The sequence below is a fragment of the Ornithorhynchus anatinus genome, chromosome 8, assembly GCF_004115215.2.
Source record: "Ornithorhynchus anatinus isolate Pmale09 chromosome 8, mOrnAna1.pri.v4, whole genome shotgun sequence".
Lineage (NCBI taxonomy): Eukaryota > Metazoa > Chordata > Mammalia > Monotremata > Ornithorhynchidae > Ornithorhynchus > Ornithorhynchus anatinus.
Window position 1 is genome coordinate 5,542,764 of NC_041735.1, and position 21,157 is coordinate 5,563,920.

At 48.5% G+C, this 21,157-nt stretch overlaps 1 protein-coding gene across 7 annotated transcripts in view; it reads right to left on the reverse strand.

Moving 5' to 3' along the window:
- The window catches only part of PKIG (cAMP-dependent protein kinase inhibitor gamma), a 67,214-nt gene that overhangs the window by 34,397 nt on the left and 11,660 nt on the right, over window positions 1–21,157 (reverse strand). For 2 of the 7 annotated variants that reach the window (XM_029070297.2, XM_039912864.1), the window contains exon 1: window positions 1,444–1,611. The exons of 2 other annotated variants lie outside the window; for them this stretch is intronic. The gene's annotated coding sequence lies outside the window, so the exon portion shown is untranslated. Of the gene's footprint in view, window positions 1–1,443; window positions 1,612–20,089; window positions 20,238–21,157 lie in introns of those variants that run through there. 3 more of the 7 variants (XM_029070304.2, XM_039912867.1, XM_039912865.1) reach the window with 2 other exon arrangements.

The following is a 21,157-nucleotide window of genomic DNA, read 5'->3' on the forward strand; positions in this document are numbered from 1 at the left end:
TGTATCCACCCCAGTGCTTAGTTCAGTGCCTGGCACATAGTAAGCGCTTAACAAATAGCACAGTTTTTATTATTATTATTACCAACTTTCCTCTAAAGATCCCTGGAGCCAGTAGCATTTCTAAATTTGAATACAGGAAAGAAATAATAGCCCAAGGGTTAAGATGTGCAGGTTATTTGCTCGGTAAGAATAGAAAGTTACAATCCAAACACTAAAAAGCAGGAAGTCTATTTGGTTAAGAGTAAATATTTACCGACTTCACCTCCTTTGAGATTCTAAGCGATCTATCTTTTGCACTTTTTCTTGGGCACTTTGATATTCACCCCTCCACCATCCCCAAAGCACTTAAGTACAGCTTGGGGTAGTAGATAGAGCGTGGGCCTGGGGAGCAGAAGGTCATGGGTTCTAATTCTGTCTCTGCCACTTGTCTACTATGTGACCTTGGGTAAGTCACTTCACTTCCTCTGTGCCTCAATTACCTCATCTGCAAAACGGGGATTGAGACTGTGAACCACACTTGGGGCAGGGACTATGGGCAACTCGATTTGCATTTAGTACAGTGCCAGGCTCATAGTAAGCGCTTAACAAACACTATTATTATTATTACATACCTAGCTGGAATTTATTTGAATGTCTGTCTCCCAACTCTAGTTTGTAAGCTCCCTGTGGGCAGCGAAGGGGTTTATCTACTGTATTTTCCGCTCCCAAGCGTTCAGAACAGTGTTCAGCACAAAATAAGCATTCAATAAATACTCCCAGCCCCAAGCACTTAGGTACAAACCTAACTGGAATTTATTTGAATATCTGCCTCCCACCTCTAATTTGTAAGCTCTCCTTGGGCAGGGACAGGGTCTACATAGTGTACTGTACTCTCCCAAGCATTTAGTACAGTGTTCGGCACAAAGTAAGTTTTCAATAAACACCTGTCTTTTCCCCTGTCTGTGCTTATTTCAATGTCTGTCTCCCCTTCTAAACTGTTTGCTTTTTGTGGGGAAGGATCAGGTCTCCCTACTCTATTGCTTTGGACTCTCCAAGGGGCTAAGTACAGCGCTCTGCACACAGTAAGCGCCTCAATCAACACCACTGAATGACTGATTCCGGACAGTTTTGTGATTTTTCAAAGCCATAATCCACCTAAAAGGGGTTCTATGCCAAAGCCGAGAGTTGTCACTTTCTGCGCTTACCTTTTTTCAAAGTGCTCTCGGATATTTCAACAATTCCCTTAGGGGTGCAGTAAGACATACTTCATACTGACAGCACCTGGGCAGAACACTCATCCCAACGACCCGCGGCGGTTTCAGACAGAGACCCCCGCTCTTTGGTGCAAACCCCGACATCCCTGCGTAAAAATAGCCGCCCCTCAGCCCGCGAACGGGAAACGGTTCTGCTCGAGCTTGGGCTTCCCGGCCTTTCCCAGCAGGAGGTGAGTCCGCTTCTACTTACAAGGATGAGGCGCCCTGAATTCCTTAGTCTCGAATCCAGGAGTGAAGATGTCAGTGGAGAATTCTGGACTCAAATGAGCGTCCCCTCCCTCAGTCTCCTCTTCCTCCTCCTCCTCGTCCTTCTCCTCCTCCTCCTCCGGGCTCGTATCTCTAAAACGGAATGCCCCTCTAGGTTTTAGTGGGTGTTGCCCACATCCCCTGCCAAGAAAGTCCCCGTTTTTTGTAACCCAAGGCTCAGCCCGATGATGTCAACCTGGCTACTTGTTCACAGACCCGCTTCCCAGTCCCCGCCAGAGATCCATTTCCTCCGGACAATGAGCTTGAGGCTGTAACTTCATCCCAGGGCAGTTACATCTGTCTAATATCCTTCCTTCAATTTTCAACAGCGGCGCTCCGGGAAAAAGGGCTTCCTATCGCCCGGAACGAGCCCTTGGGGCTGGCCAGAAATGCCCCCCACCTGTTCTCGCGTCCATCTGTCGGACGATCGATCCCACTGATCGAGCGCTTACTGTGTGCTGAGCACTGTACAAAGCGCTTGGGAGAGGACGATACAATATAATGGATACGTTCCCCGGCCGCGACGAGCTTCCGGATTACAGCGGATACTTACGACTAGAGTAGATCGCAGGCTCTCAATAATCATAATAATAATAATTGTGGTATTTGTTAAGCGCTTACTATGTATCAAGCACTGTTTGAAGCGCTGGGGTAGATACGGGGTAATCAAGTTGCCCCACGTGGGGCTCACACTTTGAATCCCCATTTGACAGATGAGGTAACTGAGGCCCAGAGAACTTAATGACTTGCCCAAGGTCCCTTGGCAGACAAGTGGCGGAGCCGGGATTAGAACCCATGTCCTCTGACTCCCAAGCCCATGCTCTTTGCACTAAGCCAGGCTGCTTCTCCGTCTCCTTTAGTCAATCAATCCTATTTATTGAGCGCTGTGTGCAGAGCACTGTACTAAGCACTTGGGAGAGTACGCTAGAACAATACAACACACACTTTCCTTGCCCACAACTGGTTTACAGCCTAGACTGGATCATAGGCTCTCCGATCTCCTTTGGTCAACCAATCGATGGTATTTATTGAGCACCTACTATGTGCACAACACTGTACTAAGCACTTGGGAGAGTACAATACAGCAGAATTAGCAGACACGTTCCCTGCCCGTAATGATCTTACAATCTAGTCCATTTAACTTCAATTCCTATATTGTTCCTTCGGGTGGTGATCTAGTGAATAAAACAAGGGCCTGAGAGTCAAAAAGACCTGGGTTCTAATCCTGCCTCCACCGCTCATCTGCCGTGTGACCTTGAGCAAGTCACTTCGCTGTTCCGGGCCTCAGTTACCTCATCTGTACAAGGAGGATTGAGACTTATTGAGTCCTCACGTGGGACAGGGATTGTGTCCAACCTGATTAACTTCTATCTCCCCTGGCACCTAAAACAGTGCCTGGTGCATAGTAAGCACTCAAAAAATACCACTTAGAAAATATATGATTATTATTCATTTTTACTATGTAGGTTTGTAGTCGAGTCCTATCCAGGCAGTAAGCGCTCAATAAATGATGATGATGATGGTATTTGATGGTCCCCAGGAGCAGCGTGGTTTAGTGGAAAGAGGTCGGGCTTGGGAGTCAGAGGTCGTGGGTTCTAATCCCGCCTCCACCGCTTGTCAGCTGTGTGATCTTGGGCAAGTCACTTCACTTCTCTGGGTCTCAGTTACCTCATCTGTGAAAATGGGGATTAAAATATGTGAGCCCCACGTGGGACAATCCAATTACCCCGTATCTGCCCCAGCGCTTAGAATAGTGCTCAGCACATAGGAAGCACTTAACCAATACCATCATCATCAATAAATAGCACTGATGGCTGGACGGACAGGGGTCGAAGTCGAGACTGAGACAGCAGATGCTCGGGATGAGAGAGAGCTTCCTCAGTTGGCACAAGTCCCAGATGGTCGAACCCGTCGAGAAGACCCTTAGATGGATCAAGGCAATTTTGGAACCGAGCTTAGAGGCTTGGGCAGAAAGGACTGCCATTCCCGATCTAAAAGAGACATTGAGAGGCCCTAGAGGGGATCCAAAGTTCAGGATCGTCTCTGGCGCACAACCAGCCTCTGTGGATGGGGGAGAAGGAATATGAAATGTGTGTCCTTGGGCATTCCAAGCTTGACATAGCCTGGCCTAGTGGAATGAGCACAAGCCTGGAATTCAGGTGACCTCAGTTCTAATCCTGGCTCTGCCATTTGCCTGATGTGTGTCCCGGAGTAATCGATCGTATTTATGGAGCGCTTATTGTTCATTCAATAGTATTTACTGAGCGCTTACTATGGGCAGAGCACTGTACTAAGTGCTTGGAATGGACAATTCGGCAACAGATAGAGACAATCCCTGCCGAAAAACAGGCTCACAGTCTAATCAGGGGTGTGCAGAGCACTGTACTAAGCGCTTGGGGGGGTACAGAAGAGCACTATAATGGAGATGGTAGACATTCCCTCCACACAACGAGCTTACACTTAACTTCCCAGTGCCTCGGTTTCCTCTTGTAAAACGGGAATAAAATACCCGCTCTCCTTCCCGCTTTGACTGAGATTTTGCAAGGACTGCATCTGATCCGGTTGGTACCTACCCTAGTTCTTGGCACATAGTAAGTGCTAAACGAATGCACAGTTGCTGTTATTATCATTATTATTTGGTGCTGGGGCCGTTGAGTTCCATCTCACTCCAGAGGAAGCCTCGAGTGGCTCGTCATCTTTGCTCCTCCAGAGCCAGAAGGGGCGAGCCTGTCAAGGCATTGCCGTTTCTCTTCTTAAAACCACGGCGGGAGGCTGAGAGAGCGAGAGCTTAGTAGCCCACACTGCTGGGATTGGCTCCCATCTGTGGGCCGCCGATATCCACTGACCTAGAAAGGCAGAGCGGATCGAAGGCCCGAACGGCAGCGGCGGAAGACAGGAGAGGAGCCGGTCGCCATTTCGTGGGTACACAAAACTAAAATGGCATGGCCTGGTGGAAAGAGCATGGGCCCGGGAGTCAGAGGACCTGGGTTCTGATCCTGGGCTGTCCCCTATCCCTCATGGGATTCACAGCCTAAGTGGGAGGGAGCTCGGGTATATAATTTCCATTTTACAGATGAGGGAACTGAGGCCCAGAGAAGTGAAGTGACTTGCCCAAGGTCACGCGACAGACAAGTGGCAGAGCCAGGATTAGAATCCAGGTCCTCTGACTCCCAGGCCTGTGCTGTTTCCATAGATTGTGAGCCCGTTATGGGCAGGGATTGTCTCTATTTGTTGCCTAATTGTACTTCCTAAGCGCTTAATACAGTGCTCTGCACACAGTAAGTGCTCAGTAAATGACTGAATGAATGAATCTGTGTGACCTTTGGCCCATCACTTAACTTCCCTGTGCCTCAGTTCCCTCATTTGCAAAAGGGGAATTCAAAACCTGTTCTCCCTTCCTATTTAGACTGTGAGCCTCAAGTGGGACCTGCTTATCTTGAAACTACTCAACAGATATAATAATAGTAATAAATTAATAATATAATAACAATCAATTAGTACTAAACAAATATAATAATAGAAATAATAAACACTGAGAAACAGCATGGCTTAGTGGATAGAGGTTGGGCCTGGGAGTCAGAAGGACCTGGGTTCTAATCACAGCTCTGCCACTCGTCTGCTTTGTGACCTTGAGCAAGTCACTTCATTTCACAGAGGCTCAGTTACCTCATCTGTAAAATGGGGATGGAGACAGCGAACATTAGATGGGACAGGGACTATGTCCAACATGATTACCCCAGCATTTAGTACAGTGCCTGGCACAAAGTGAGCGCTTCACAAACATCATAAAAAACCCAAAACACACACAAAAATATATTTTACTTCTGTTTGGGCCAGTGTCTGGTCACCTCCTTTATACTCTCCTAAGTACTTAGTACAGTGTTCTGCACATAAAAAGTGCTCAATATATACCACTGATTGGTATTCCCACCTCAAGTACCGGCAGAAGGGGCTAATGAGGAGAAGATGAGAATGTTAGGCTTCCTAAAAATATAATTAATTCACTCATTCAATCATATTTATGGAACACTTACTGTGTGCAGAGCACTGCACTAAGTGCTTGGAAAGTACAATTTCAGCAATAAAGAGAGACAATCTTACGCTGTAGAAGGGGGAGAGACACACCAGAACAAGTAAACGGGCATCAATATAAACAGAATTATAGATCTGTACATACATGCTGTGGGGCGGGGGGGGGGGGGTGGAGCAAAGGGAGGGAGTCGAGCCGACGCGGAGGAAAGGGGAAGCTGAGGAAAATAATTCAGAGTTCTGCCCAGGCTAATATCAATTTATTCCAAGCCAATGTTTAGATGGGGCGGTAGTGAGGAAAGACACACCATCCTCTTTCAACCGTCAACTCCAGAAACACCCAAACTGTCCAGAATCCTGCCTAAAGATCCAAGCATTTCCTCCACGGTGGGATCCATCCCTGACGCAACTATGGATCACCTGAATCTCCTCCTGCCTTCCCAACCCAAGTGAATTCTCCCCCATCCTAAAAAAACCCGCTCTTGACCCCACTTCCCCCTCCAGTTATCGTCCTATCTCCCTACTACCCTTCCTTTCCAAAATCTTAGAACGAGTCGTCTACAATCGATGCCTAGAATTCCTTAACTCCCATTCTCTCCTAGACCCCCTCCAATCTGGCTTCCGTCCCCTCCACTCTACCGAGACTGCTCTCTCTAAGGTCACCCGTGACCTCCTTCTTGCCAAATCCAATGGCTCCTACTCCATTCTGATCCTCCTTGACCTCTCTGCTGCCTTTGACACTGTCGACCATCCCCTCCTCCTCCGTACCTTATCTCACCTTGGCTTCACGGACTCTGTCCTCTCCCGGTTCTCCTCTTACCTCTCTGGCCGATCATTCTCGGTCTCCTACGCTGGAGCCTCCTCCCCCTCCCATCCTTTAACTGTTGGAGTTCCTCAAGGGTCAGTTCTTGGCCCTCTTCTGTTCTCCATTTACACTCACTCCCTCGGTGAACTCATCCGCTCTCACGGCTTTGACTACCATCTCTACGCAGATGACACGCAGATCTACATCTCCGCCCCTGTCCTCTCCCCCTCCCTTCAGGCTCGCATCTCCTCCTGCCTCCGGGACGTCTCCACCTGGATGTCGGCCCGCCACCTAAAACTCAACATGAGCGAGACTGAGCTCCTCATCTTCCCTCCCAAGCCCGGTCCGCTCCCAGACTTCTCCGTCACCGTGGATGGCACGACCGTCCTTCCCGTCCCGCAGGCCCGCAATCTCGGTGTCATCCTTGACTCGTCCCTCTCGTTCACCCCACACATCCTATCCGTTACCGAGACCTGCCGGTTTCACCTCTACGATATCGCCAAGATCCGCCCTTTCCTCTCCACCCAAACGGCTACCTTACTATTACGGGCTCTCGTTATATCCCGGCTAGACTACTGCGTCGGCCTTCTCTCTGACCTCCCTTCCTCCTCTCTCGCCCCGCTCCGGTCTATTCTTCACTCCGCCGCCCGGCTCATCTTCCCGCAGAAACGATCTGGGCATGTCACTCCCCTTCTTAAACAACTCCAGTGGTTGCCTATCGACCTCCGCTCCAAACAAAAACTCCTCACTCTAGGCTTCGAGGCTCTCCATCACCTCGCCCCTTCCTACCTCTCCTCCCTTCTCTCTTTCTACCGCCCACCCCGCACGCTCCGCTCCTCCGCCGCCCACCTCCTCGCCGTCCCTCGGTCTCGCCTATCCCGCCGTCGACCCCTGGGTCACGTCCTCCCGCGGTCCTGGAACGCCCTCCCTCCTCACCTCCGCCAAACTGATTCTCTTTCCCTCTTCAAAACCTTACTTAAAAATCACCTCCTCCAAGAGGCCTTCCCAGACTGAGCTCCTCTTCCCCCTCTACTCCCTCTGCCATCCCCCCTTTACCTCTCCGCAGCTAAAGCCTCATTTTCCCCTTTTCCCTCTGCTCCTCCACCTCTCCCTTCCCATCCCCACAGCACTGTACCCGTCCGCTCAACTGTATATATTTTCGTTACCCTATTTATTTTGTTAATGAATTGTACATCGCCTTGATTCTATTTAGTTGCCATCGGTTTTTACGAGATGTTCTTCCCCTTGACGCTGGTTAGTGCCATTGTTCTTGTCTGTCCGTCTCCCCCGATTAGACCGTAAGCCCGTCAAACGGCAGGGACTGTCTCTATCTGTTGCCGACTTGTTCATCCCAAGCGCTTAGTACAGTGCTCTGCACATAGTAAGCGCTCAATAAATACTATTGAATGAATGAATGAATGAATCTGCTCGACTGTATATATCTTTATCACCCTATTTATTTTGTTTATTTTGTTTAATGAGATGTACATCACCCTGATTTGATTTAGTTGCCATTGTTTCTATGAGATGTTCTTCCCCTTGACTCTATTTATTGCCATTGTTCTTGTCTGTCCATCTCCCCCGATTAGACTGTAAGCCCGTCAAACGGCAGGGACTGTCTCTATCTGTTGCCGACTTGTTCATCCCAAGCGCTTAGTACAGTGCTCTGCACATAGTAAGCGCTCAATAAATACTATTGAATGAATGAATGAATGAATTGACTCTCATTGTTTCCCTTCTCCAGATCTCCACAACAGCAGACTCTCCTTTACTTCCTTAAGGCCCCTCCGCCTAACCACCACTGCAAATGAACCCGAGTCGTTTCCTTTTTTGGCCCCCTTCGAAATGGGGGTTTTAAATAAGCTGGGAGGAAGGCAAAGCAAACTCGAGGAGACCCTTCGGCCTGCCAGTTTAGGAAATGTCTCAAGACGCGCTGGGGTTTGCCAGGCTAGTAGCACGGTTGATAAGAAACGGCGACCTTCTTGGCTCCAAAACAAGGAATTGGGCTCCGCTTTTGCCTGCTCTGAACAGATACTGGATGTGGCAACTGGGACAAACCTATTCGTTCATTATCTAAGGCTTTTCAGGCGGTGTCTTCTTAATAGTTTCCAAATAACTTGTGCTCGAAACTATGCCACCACAGGGAAAAATACAGAATTCTGCGAAAAGAAGAGGCCTGGTGGGAAGAGTAAGGGCCTAGGAGTTTGAGGACTTGTGTTCCAATCCTGGTATGCAGAGTGTGTGACCTCGGGCAAGTCACAACTTCTCTGAGCCTCATCTGTAAAATGGGGATTCAGTACCTGTTCTCCCCTCCTACTTTCTATGGTATTTGGTAAGCGCTTACTATGTGCCAAACACCGTTCTAAGCGCTGGGGTAGATACTAGTTAGGTTGGACACAGTCCCTGTCCCGCATAGGGCTCACAGTCTGAGCAGGTATGTAACCCCCACTTTAATAATACCAACATTATTATTACGGTTGAAGAAACTGAGGCACAGAGAAGTGACTTGCCCAAGGTCACAAAGCAGGCAGCTGGCAGAACTAGGATTATAACCCAGGTCCTCTGACACCCAGGCCTGTGGTCTTTCCACTTTGCCACACTGCTTCTCTTGACGCTCATGTGGGACCTGATGATTGTGTATTTGCCCCAGCACTTACCGCAGTGCTTGGCGCACAGTAAGCGCTTAGCAAATACCACAATTATGCTCATTAATAATATGACCTCAAATCGCTTCGTTTTCAGCAAATGTCACTCAGTACGAGTCCCACTGAGCAGGCTCCGGTCCAGGCTTCTGTTGCCACCCGCTTCTGCCTGCTCGCTCTCTCCAAAACCACGGCACTGCCCGGGCATCGCAGCGGGCAAAGCGTGTTTACTCGCAGTCGGGGCTCTGAATAGCCCATATTGAGGTGATCAATCTCCGGGTTTCGAGAGAGCGCCGCTGTTTGGCTCCTCGTAGTTTTCCTGGCACAAATTTATTCCCCATTCACCCTCCCAGAGTCAACTCTGCCCTCTTCCCACTCGAAGCTGCGGAAAGAGTCTGATCTCACCTGTTTTCTAAAAAAAAAAAAAAAAAAAAAGCAAAAAGCCCCAAACAACCCTCCTCCTCCCAGAATCTTAAATAGCACAGGTCTGGGACTCAGAAGGACCTGGGTTCTAATCCTGGCTCTGCCACTTGTCTGCTGTGTAGCCTTGGGCAAGTCACTTCACTTCTCTGGGCCTTAGTTCCCTCATCTGTAAAATGGGGATTAAGAGTGTGACCCTCTTGTGGGACTGGGACTGTGTCCAACCTGATTAAATTGTACCTATCCCAGCGCTTAGAACTGTACCGGAGTTACCAAAACTATTATTAATTATTATTATTCATTCGCTCAGCCACCAGTTTAAATCCCTGAGCTTTAACTTTGCATTTCACTTTAAGGCTTTGAACTGTGAAAAATCCCCAGTCGTTTTACAAACGTTACACTCCAATCCGAAGAGGAAGCTCTATGGTAACCTAAGTCAAACCCCAACCCCTCCCCGCACAATAAAATACACTCTTTCTGTCAGTGATAACAGGCTCCGCCTGTCAATGATAAGCATTTCACTAGAACAATAAAAGTTTCCTGCAGCATATTCATCCAGGAAAATGCTAAAGAGTTGTACAAAATGGATTCACAAACAATGCATAATTATATATTTGTATATGTGTATATATATATTTTATTTATGTGTATATATATATATATATATATATATATATGATTAGACTGTAAGCCCGTCAAACGGCAGGGACTGTCTCTATTCCAAGCGCTTAGTACAGTGCTCTGCACATAGTAAGCAGACAATAAATATTATTGAATGAATATATTTATATATACAAATATATGTATATAGCTGTGTATTTACAAACAGACGGAAGCAGCATGACTCAGTGGAAAAAGCCAGGGCTTCAGAGTCAGAGGTCATGGGTTCGACTCCCCACTTTGCCACTTGTCAGCTGTGTGACTGTAGGCAAGTCACTTCACTTCTCTGTGCCTCAGTTCCCTCATCTGTAAAATGGGGATTAACTGCGAGCCTCACGTGGGACAACCTGATGACCCTGTATCTACCCCAACGCTTAGAACAGTGCTCTGCACATAGTAAGCGCTTAACAAATACCAACATTATCTAGTGGACAGAACCCAGGTCTGGGAGTCAGAAGGACCTAGGTTCTAATTCCGGCTCCGCCACTTGTCGGCTGTGTGACTTTGGGCAAGTCACTGCACTTCTCGGTGCCTCAGTTCCCTCATCTGTAAAATGGGGATTAATGCTGGGAACCCCACGTGGGACAGGGATTGTGTCCAATCTGACTAGCTTGTATCTCCACCAGCGCTTAGAACTGTGTTTGACACGTAGTAAAAGCTTAACCAATACCATCATTATGATTATTATTGCATTTGAGAGAGAAAGAGAAAAGGAGAGAGGGAGAGATCGCATTACTCCCGGCCTTCCGGGGTGAAACGCAGCTGCCAGGCACAGGTCTCAGTCGTAAGGCCCAACATTCATTAAGGGGCCCAAAAGGATCCGGAGGCTCTCTCCCGTTTCACTGCACGGAGGGCCGCTGGCTTCCTAGTCGGTTCATTTGAAAAACGAGCCTGCCTCGTCTTTGCGGGGGGGATACGATGCAAATCAGCACGTCCCCTGAGCCCCGCTCTGCCTAATTTAGACGGAGAAAAATCGGCTGTTAACTGACATTTGGCTGGCGGAACTGCGAAAGGCTTCCAAGCTCGAGCTGAAGAGGGGTGCCAGAGAAAACTGTCAAATAAAAGAGAGTGGCTCCAGGGAGGGCAAGGGTGACTCCCTCCGGTTTTGAACTCCGGGGGATCTTTCTCTGGGAACGAGCCTTTGATTTCCTGTCATTTCATTAACTGTTTCCTTGTGTCGAAGCACCGTGCTATGCGCTGGGTCGATCGAGCTATCCAGGTCAGACCCAGTCCCTGTCCCTCACGGAGAGCAGAGCGGTGTCTCCCCATTTTGCGGAGGACACTGAGAGTCATTCATTCAATCGTATTTATTGAGCGCCTACTGTGTGCAAGGCACACAATACGACAACAGAGAGACTCAGGGAGGTGAAATAGCTTGCCCAAGGTCACAGAGCAGCTCAGTGGCTACAGCTGCTATTTGAGCCCACGCTATCTTTGGAAATACTGATTAGGCGGAAGGTGGCTCTGCCTTTTGACAGGGGTCAAAGTCACCGGGGAATTCTCCTCTCCCCAGAACGCTTGTCTCCTTCATTTCTCCACCCGATCCCTCGAAGGGGACAGGCTCTTTCTCCCTACAACCCAATATCCCAGGTCTTTTTCCAAGCTGCTCCCAAACCTGGAACCACCTCCTCCTCATGTTTCTCTCCTCTTCTCCTCAATAATAATAATAATAATAATAATGATGGTATTTGTTAAGCGTTTACTATGTGCAGAGCACTGTTCTAAGCACTGGGGTAGATACAGGGTAATCGGGTTGTCCCACGTGAGGCTCACAGTTAATCCCCATTTTACAGATGAGGTCACTGAGGCTCAGAGAAATGAAGTGACTTGCCTACAGTCACCCAGCTGGAAAGTGGCAGAGCCGGGATTCGAGCCCATGACCTCTGACTCCCCAGCCCGGGCTCTTTCCACTGAGCCACGCTGCTTCCGATCCATACTATCCATACTACTTAATCGATCCATACTATTCACTGAGCACCTTCAGTGGTAGTAAGTACTTGGGAGAGGATGGTATAATCTAGCAGACAGGGTCTGAGCCCCAGCAGTGCTAACAGTCTCTTATAGGAAGCTGACTTGGGGGGAAGCAGCCATGGCCTAACCGTTACAACCCAGGCCTGGGAATCATCAGAAAACCTGGTTTCTAATCCCGGCTCTGCAATCTGCTTGCTGGGTGAAATTGGGCAGGCCACTCCATTTCTCTGGGTCTCAGTTACCTCATCTGTAAAATGGGGATTAAGGCTGTGAGCCCCACGTGGGACAGGGCCAGTGTCCAACCCGATCTCCCCCAGTGCTTAGAACAGAGCTTGACTCTTAGCAAGCCCTTAACAAACACCATCATTATTATTATTATTATTACTAAGCACTTGGAAGAGTACAATATAACAGTAACCAAACACATTGCCTGCCCACAAAGATTTCTGTGCCTTTAGGCCTGGTCCTGCTAGCTGAGAGGCAGAAAAGCCAGATATAAAACTAGAGCACCGACACGCAGTTGAAAGAAAATGGAAACTGAATACAGTTCTGACCTTGTCAAAGAGCCACAGTGAAACTGTCTGCGCTACTCAAACCACTTTTTATTTTTCTGCCAGTCCTTTGAAATGTTATGTCTTTTAAGGGCATAACTCGAAAGGGAGGCAAACAAGGGAATTGGAGCAGCTTACAGAGGAGAGAAAACTTACCTCCTTTATCAAGAAGGAGAGCTAGCTAGTTTGTTAAGTTTGAGGGGTTGTTTTGATTAATTCTTGGACCGGGAAATCCTAACGGGGTTGCCGGTTGGGAAGAAGAGGATGTAAAGAAAAAAGGCAGGGATTATTCAATTTATTCGTTCAATCGTAATTACTGAGCGCTTCCTGCGTGCACAGCACTGTACTCGGCTTTTGGGAGAGTAGGATACAACAATAAACAGACACATTCCCTGTCAACAACAGTAGTATTTATTGAGCGCTTACCTTGTGCAGAGCATCGTACTAAGCGCTTGGGAGAGTACAACAATAAACAGACACATTCCCTGTCAACAACAATGGTATTTATTGAGCGCTTATCTTGTGCAGAGCATCGTACTAAGCGCTTGGGAGAGTACAGTACAATAGAGATGGCAGACGACAAATCCCCTGCCCACGAATTACAGTCTAAGAGGATGTTAGATGGTCCATCCATTCATCCAAATCGTATTTATTGAGTGCTTACTGTGTGCAGAGCATTGTACTAAGCACTGGGAGAGTACAGTACCACAACAGACACATTCCCATCCCACAACGAGCTCGCAGTCTAGAGGGGGAGACATTAATATATATAAATAAATATATTACAGATACATAAATATGTGCTGTGGGGATGGGAGGGAGGGTGAATGAAGGGAGCAAGTCAGGGTGATGCAGAAGGGAGTGGGAGAAGAGGAGAGCAGGGTTTAGTCAGGGAAGGCTTCTGGGAGGAGATGGGCCTTCAAGAAGGCTTTGAAGGGGGGGAGAGCAATTATCCCCAGCGTGGCTCACGAGAAGCAGCGTGGCTCAGTGGAAAGAGCACGGGCTTTGGAGTCAGAGGTCATGGGTTCGAATCCCAGCTCTGCCACTTGTCGGCTGTGTGACTGTGGGCAAGTCACTTAACTTCTCCGTGCCTCAGTTCCCTCATCTGCAAAATGGGGATTAAGACTGTGAGCCCCACGTGGGACAACCTGATTCCCCTGTGTCTATCCCAGCGCTTAGAACAGTGCTCTGCACATAGTAAGCGCTTAACAAATACCAACATTATTATTATTATTATCATCCCGGCGAGGCCACTTGTCAGCTGTGTGACTGTGGGCAAGTCACTTCACTTCTCGGTGCCTCAGTTACCTCATTGGTACAATGGGGATTAAGACTGTGAGCCCCACATGGGACAACTTGATTCTCATGTGTCTACCCAGCGCTTAGAACAGTGCCCGGCACATAGTAAGCGCTTAACAAATACCAACATTATTATACGAGGAGGGAGGGCGTTCTAGGCCAGAGTCAGGACGTGGGCAAGGGGTCGGCGGCGAGATAGATGAGATTGAAGGTCAGCATTAGCATCCCTTTATTCAAAATTAGATGCTAGAGATGGTGGTGGTATTTAAGCGCTTACTATGTGCAAAGCACTGTTCTAAGCGCTGGAGGGAGGCAAGGTAATCAAGTTGTCCTACGCGGGGCTCACAGTTTTAATCCCCATTTTACAGATGAGGTAACTGAGACACAGAGAAGTGAAGTGACTTGCCCACAATCACACAGCTGGCAAGCGGCGGAGCCGGGATTAGAACCCATGACCTCTGACTCCCAAGCCCGGGCTCTTGCCACTGAGCCACACTGCTTTAAGATGGGCAGTGGTCCTGACCCCTTTGTGATACTTCTTTTGTTCTTTTCAATCAATCGTATTTATTATGTACTTACTATGTGCAGAGTACTGTACTAAGCCCTTGGGAGAGTATAATATAGCCCTATCACAGACACATCCCCTGCCCGCAGTGAGCTTTTTTCAATCAATCACTCATTCAATCAATCATAATTATCAAGAGCCAATTTGGGTGTAGAACCTTGAGCCAAGCAGTTGGGAGAGTACAAGAGAATTAGTGTAAATAATAATGATAATAACAGTAATAATATTGATGGTATTTGTTAAGCGCTTACTATGTGCCAGGCATTGTACTAAGCGCTGGGGTGGATACAAGCAAATCGGGTTAGACGCAGTCCCTGTCCCACATGGGGCTCACAGCCTCAATCCCCATTTGACAGATGAGGTAACTGAGGCCCAGAGACGTGAAGCGACTTGCCCAAGGTCACACAGCAGGCATGTGGCAGAGCCGGGATTAGAACCCAAGTCCTCTGAATCCCAGTCCCGTGCTCTATCCACTGCACCACGTTGCGTCACCAAAACACGATCGTGGCCCTCAAGAAGCTTATACTTAAGATATTTATCTTATAAAGATATTATATGTAATGATTCCTTTCCTTGCGATAAACACGAATAAGACCCACAGAGCAGCCTGTAACAAGTTGCTGTTGGATGAAAGCAAGTCCTTATTTGGAATTCTCGGGCGAAAACACCACCATCTTCCCCGTCTCACAAGCCTGTAATTTTAGTATTATCCTCGACTCATCTCTTCCATTCGACCCGCGCAGTCAGTCTGTTACCAAATCCTGTCAGTTCTACCTTCACGACATCCCCAGCACCCGCCCTTTCTCCTCCATCCAAACTTCTGCCGTGCTGATCCCAGCACTTACAGTAATAACGATAATGATAGTATTTAAGCGCTTACTATGTGCAGAGCACTGTTCTCCGCGCTGGGGGGATACAAGGTGATCCGGTTGTCCCACGTGGGGCTCAGAGTCTTCATCCCCATTTTCCAGATGGGGTAACTGAGGCACAGAGAAGTGACTTGCCCAAAGTCGCGCAGCTGACGAGTGGCGGAGCCGGGATTTGAACCCAGGATCTCTGACTCCCCGGCCCGTGCTCTTTCCACTGAGCCACGCTGCCTCTCATCATATCCTGCCTTGACTATTGCATCTGTCTTACCTTCCCTCCTCCTGTCTCTCCCCTCTCCAGTCCCTATTTCGCTCTGTTGTCCAGAGTTTTCTAAAAAAACCCACTCCCCGCTCCTCAAAAACCTCCATACCCCTCCACATCCAACCGAAACTCCTTACTGGAGTAAACTCCACCTGGCTCTCCACCTCCCAACTTGCTTCCCCGATCTCCTACGTGGCTCGGTGGAAAGAGCCCGGGTTCGGGAGTCAGAGGTCATGGGTTCGAATCCCGGCCCCGCCACTTGTCAGCTGTGTGACTGTGGGCAAGTCACTTCACTTCTCTGGCCCTCAGTTACCTCATCTGGAAAATGGGGATTAAGACCGTCCGCCTCGCGTGGGACAATCTGATTACCCTGTGTCTACCCCAGAACTTAGAACAGTGCTCTGCACAGAGTAGGCGCTTAACAACTACCAACATTATTATTATTATTACAATCCGACCCACACACTCCAATCCTCTAATCGAATCCCGGCTCCTCGATCTCATTCACCCGGGGGTCATCCCCTCCCCGTCGCCCTGCCTCCGGCCCGGAACTCCCTCCCACTTCGTATACGAGGGACCACCCTTCTCCATCTGGGGCAACTGAGGCCCAGAGAAGTGAAGCGACTTGCCCAAGGTCACTCGGTAGACGAGTGGCGGAGCCGGGATTCGAACCCGTGCCCTCGTGACCCTCCCCAGGCCCCCGTTCTATCCACTAGGTCACGCTGATTCGCCTGCCGTATCTACCACCTCTGTTACAGTTTACTTTCCCAAGCCCTTAGTCCCGTGCTCTGCACACGGCAGGCGCTCAATAAGTTCGACTGACTGACGCCCAGTAGTGTCTTCCACATTTGGGGGCAAGGAACCCTTGCCTCGCCTTGATCTTCTTCATTTTCTACTTGGGAGTCTCTGGGTCACCATCTTCCCAGAGCCTTTGCTCTGACAGTCACCCATTTCTAATTTCGTTCCGCGAGCCCGACCGGCTTCCAGCGGGAGACCCACCCAGGCGGGGCCCGTCTTTTGATGCTGTCTCCTTGTGTTTTTAAAATGTTTATCTCTAGGCAATAGCTGTTGGGGTCTCCCGCTGTTATCCATTCTCCTCTCCCTTGCCACGGAGGGAGGAGATGAAGCTGGGTCCTGACGGCAGCGGATCAACCGCGGGCCAGGGCCAGTTGCCACCTGACGCTAAACAACGGACGGCGGTGACTTGGCCGGCGTTTCTCAGGAACCGAGATGTGGAGTCCTGGGAAAGTCCAGGTCCTCGACCCATCGATTAATTCCCTCCTGGGTCCTCCTTGCACATGGGGTTGCGCCCTTTCTTCACCCCTCCCTTCAGCCCCAAAGCCATCATTCAGAGAAGCGGCGTGGCTCAGTGGAAAGAGCCCGGGCTTGGGAGTCGGAGGTCACGGGTTCGAATCCCGGCCCCGCCACTCGTCAGCTGCGCGACTGTGGGCAAGTCGCTTAACTTCTCTGGGCCTCAGTTCCCTCATCTGTAAAATGGGGATGAAGACTGTGAGCCCCACGTGGGACAATCTGATCACCCTGTATCTCCCCCAGCGCTTAGAACAATGCTCTGCACATAGTAAGCGCTTAACAAATACCATAATTATCATTACTATTATTTTTAACTTCATTTAACTTCTCTACGCCTCGGTTATCTCACCTGTAAAATGGGGATTAAGGCCGTGAGTCCCACACTGGACGAGGACCGCGTCCAACCTGATGAGCCGGGATTCATTCAGGCATTTAATACGCTGCCTGCCACATAGTAAGCGCTTAACAGATACCATAAAAAAACAACAACAAAAAAACTATCCGCCAGACTGTGGCGGGAATAAGACTCTGTAAGTTCCTTGTGGACACGAATCATGTCTACCAACTTTTATTATATTCTACTTTCCTTATGAAGATGGTGAACCCCACGTGGGACAGGGACTGCGTCCAACCTGAGAGCCCCAGTACAGTGCTTGGCACGTCGTAAACGCTCAACAAATACTATTTATTATTATTATGCCCCTAATACAGTGCTCCATTCGCAGAAAGTGTTCAATAAATACCCCTGATCACTAAGAAGATTCCCACAGGAAGGACGCGACCCCAGTCGGCTGCTTCCCGGGAGAAACGTAGCTTCCTAGGATGGCCGAGGTAATCGGTCGTGTTTATTGAGCGCTTACTGCCTGCAGAGCGCTGTACTAAGCGCCTGGGGGAGAACGATACGACAGAGTTAGTAGACGCCATTCCCTACCCACGACGAGCAGGGATTTGATTGAAAAGATCAAGTGGTCAGTATGTCAGTGTCATTTTCGACAAACGTCTGAATGTTTTTCCTCGGCCCATACATTCCCATCTGTGCCCGAGTAAAAATAGCTTGAGACGGAGCCCTGGTTTTTATTTAAACATCCAGGCAAACTAGATCACAAAATGGTGTCATTTGAAATGAGGCGCTGGTGAAAAAGCAGAGATGATTTAAAGGTCTTCAAAGATAATAATAATAATTGTGGCATTTCTTGAGTGCTTATTAAGTGCCGAGCCCCAGGCTAAATGCCGAAGTTGATTCGATATAATGATAATAATAATGTTGGTATTTGTTAAGCGCTTACTATGTGCCAAGCACTGTTCTAAGCGCTGGGAGAGATACAAGGTCATCAAGTTGTCCCAAGTAGGGCTCACAGTCTTAATCCCCATTTTACAAATGAGGTAACTGAGGCACAGAGACTTGAAGTGACTTGCCCACAGTCACACAGCTGACAGGTGGCTGAGCTGGGATTCGAACCCATGACCTCTGAGTCCCAAGCCCGGGCTCTTTCCACTGAGCCACGCTGCTTCCCCGATTATATGTGATTATATGTCCACAACGGGCTCAAAGTCTAAGGAAACAGCACAGGCCTGGAAGTCAGAGGACCTGGATTCTAATCCCGGCTCTGCCGCTTGTCTGTTGCTTGACCTTGGGCAAGTCACTTTGCTTTTCTGGCCTCAGTTTCCTCATCTGTAAAATGGAAATTAAATGCCCGATCTCCCTCCCACTTAGGCTGTGAGTCCCATGAGGGACAGAGATTGGGTCTGACCTGGATATCTTGAATCCACCCGGCACTTGGTACAGTGCTTGGCACATAGTGTTTAACAAATACCGCGATCATTATGATTGTTGTTATTATGGTTAGCATCATCTGTTATTATTAATTGATTATTATTATCACTGAACAAACACCACAATTATTATCGATATTATCGTGATTAGTATTACTTATGACCGATGTGGGTCATTACTCACAATCAGTTTTATGATTAATGTCAATAATATTAATATTGATTTTGATTATTGGCATTTATTATTTATAATTACCATAATAATACTACGTTCTGTAGAGAATGTAGAGTATTCGATTTAGAACGAAGCCCCCAAACTAGAGAAATGGGAATCTGAGAAACCTAGGGCACTGGTGCAATGTGATTAGACTGTAAGCCCGACATTGGGCAGGGATTGTCTGTATCTGTTGCCGAACTGTACATTCCAAGCGCTTAGTACAGTGCTCTGCACATAGTAAGCGTTCAATAAATACTATTGAATGAATGAATGTAGCGGAAAATGCAAACTTGCAGCGGAGCAAGATGGATTTCCGAGCCGCAGCTGGATTTCCTGTGAATAGAGAACACTTTCCAGAATTAAATGCACCTATAGTGTACAGCGCACCTGGATTTAGCTCCCCCAAAATATATTGATTTTTGGCAGCAGAATAGAGAAAAGATTGGGATTGATTTATCAGGAAAATGGCATTTTCAAACAATAAGACATTAGCAGTGTTATAGCTGTCCAAGATTAGGACCAGGTAGCAACCAGAAGAGGCTGGAGGGGGGGAATGGATGTGGGGATTCAGGAGGCAGTGGGAAGGGACGAGAAAAACCTGAGGGAAACGGATGCTGTGGAAGGAGAATAAACCGGGAAGGAGTACGATGGGGGAAGAATATGTTAATGAGATGTACATCACCTTGATTCTATTTATTTGCTATTGTTTTAATGAGATGTTCATCCCCTTGATTCTATTTATTGCTATCGTTCTCGTCCGTCCGTCTCCCCCGATTAGACCGTAAGCCCGTCAAAGGGCAGGGACTGTCTCTATCTGTTACCCATGTGTCCATTCCAAGCGCTTAGTCCAGTGCTCTGCAGATAGTAAGCGCTCAATAAATACTGTTGAATGAAAAAATACTATTGAATGAATGATAGAGCCGGGGGAGAGGAAGTCAAAAATTTCTAAATCCGCTATCATTTATTATTATTAATAATAATTAATAATGTTAAGAATAAGAGTGGTGTGATTAAGCGCTTGCCTTGTTCCAGGCTCTGTACTAAGCATCGGGGTGGATACAAGGAAATCAGGTCGCTTCCAGCTTCATCCCTTACAGGTGAGGTAACTGAGGCCCAGAGACGTGAATTGACTTGCCCAAGGTCACGCAGAAGAGGAGTGGCGGAGCCAGGATTAGAACCCATGACCTGCTGAGTCCCAGGTCCGTGCTTGATTCGCTACCTTCAGGACCCACTTCTCTGCGGTCTGAACTTCAGGTGAAAGGCTCCCTCCGATTTTACTTTTCTGTGATAGAATGGATGATTTTCACGCTGGACTCCTTGGAAGCCAAGCCCGGAAGGTCGCCCTTCTTGGAGACGCCAGCTGAAACCTGGGTAGAGAGAACTCCATTCACGGACCTTCCCGAACCCCGGCGGACGACGAACTATTCAACGGCCAACGACCGGCCGAGCGGGATTGGGGCCAACCGTCCCGGAGTACGCCATTCCCCTTCCCATCGCCGACCGTCGGAGAAGCGACCGAGGCTGGCAAGGGAGCAGCGCGGATGGGGAAAGGTCATCTTTCACACGGGCGGCGAGGTGCTCCCTGTCTCACGCATCCGCTCTCCGTCCGTCCCAAGCCAATTCAATCCTATTTATTGAGCGCTTACTTACTGAAGGCCCATCTCCTCCGAGAAGCCTTCCCCGACTACGCCCCTCCTTTCCTCTTTTCCCACTCCCTTCTGCCTCTCTCTGACTTCCTCCCCCCTCTACAGCACTTACGTCCACATCTGTAATTTATTTATGTATATTAATGTCTGTCTCCTTACTGGATTGTCAGCTCGCTGTGGGCCGGGAACGTGTCTATTATTTCATCGTACTCTCCCAAGCGCTTAGTACAGTGCTCTGCCCACAGCGAGCGTTCAATAAATACGACTGACTGAACAAGCTTTCTTTGCTCAACCCCACAACACCCCCAAGCCACACAAACCCACCAGCCATTTCCAGGACCTTTTTACCCATCTTCGGTACTTCAGTCGACGGACTTTATTAAGCGCTTACTGTGCGCCCGGCACTGCGCCGAGTAAGCACCTGGGGAGAGGACGATACAAGGCAGACACATTCCCGTGCACACGACGGGTTACGATCCGGACTTGAGTCTTGGCCTATTCAACCGCATATTTGATTACTTATTGTGACCGCTCCAGTCGTAAATATCTTTTTAGTCGACTCCCTCTTTGGAGTGTAAGCTCCTTGAGGGCAGGAAATATGTCACGTCTTTGGGTCGCTTCGCTCTAGTGTTAACCTTCTC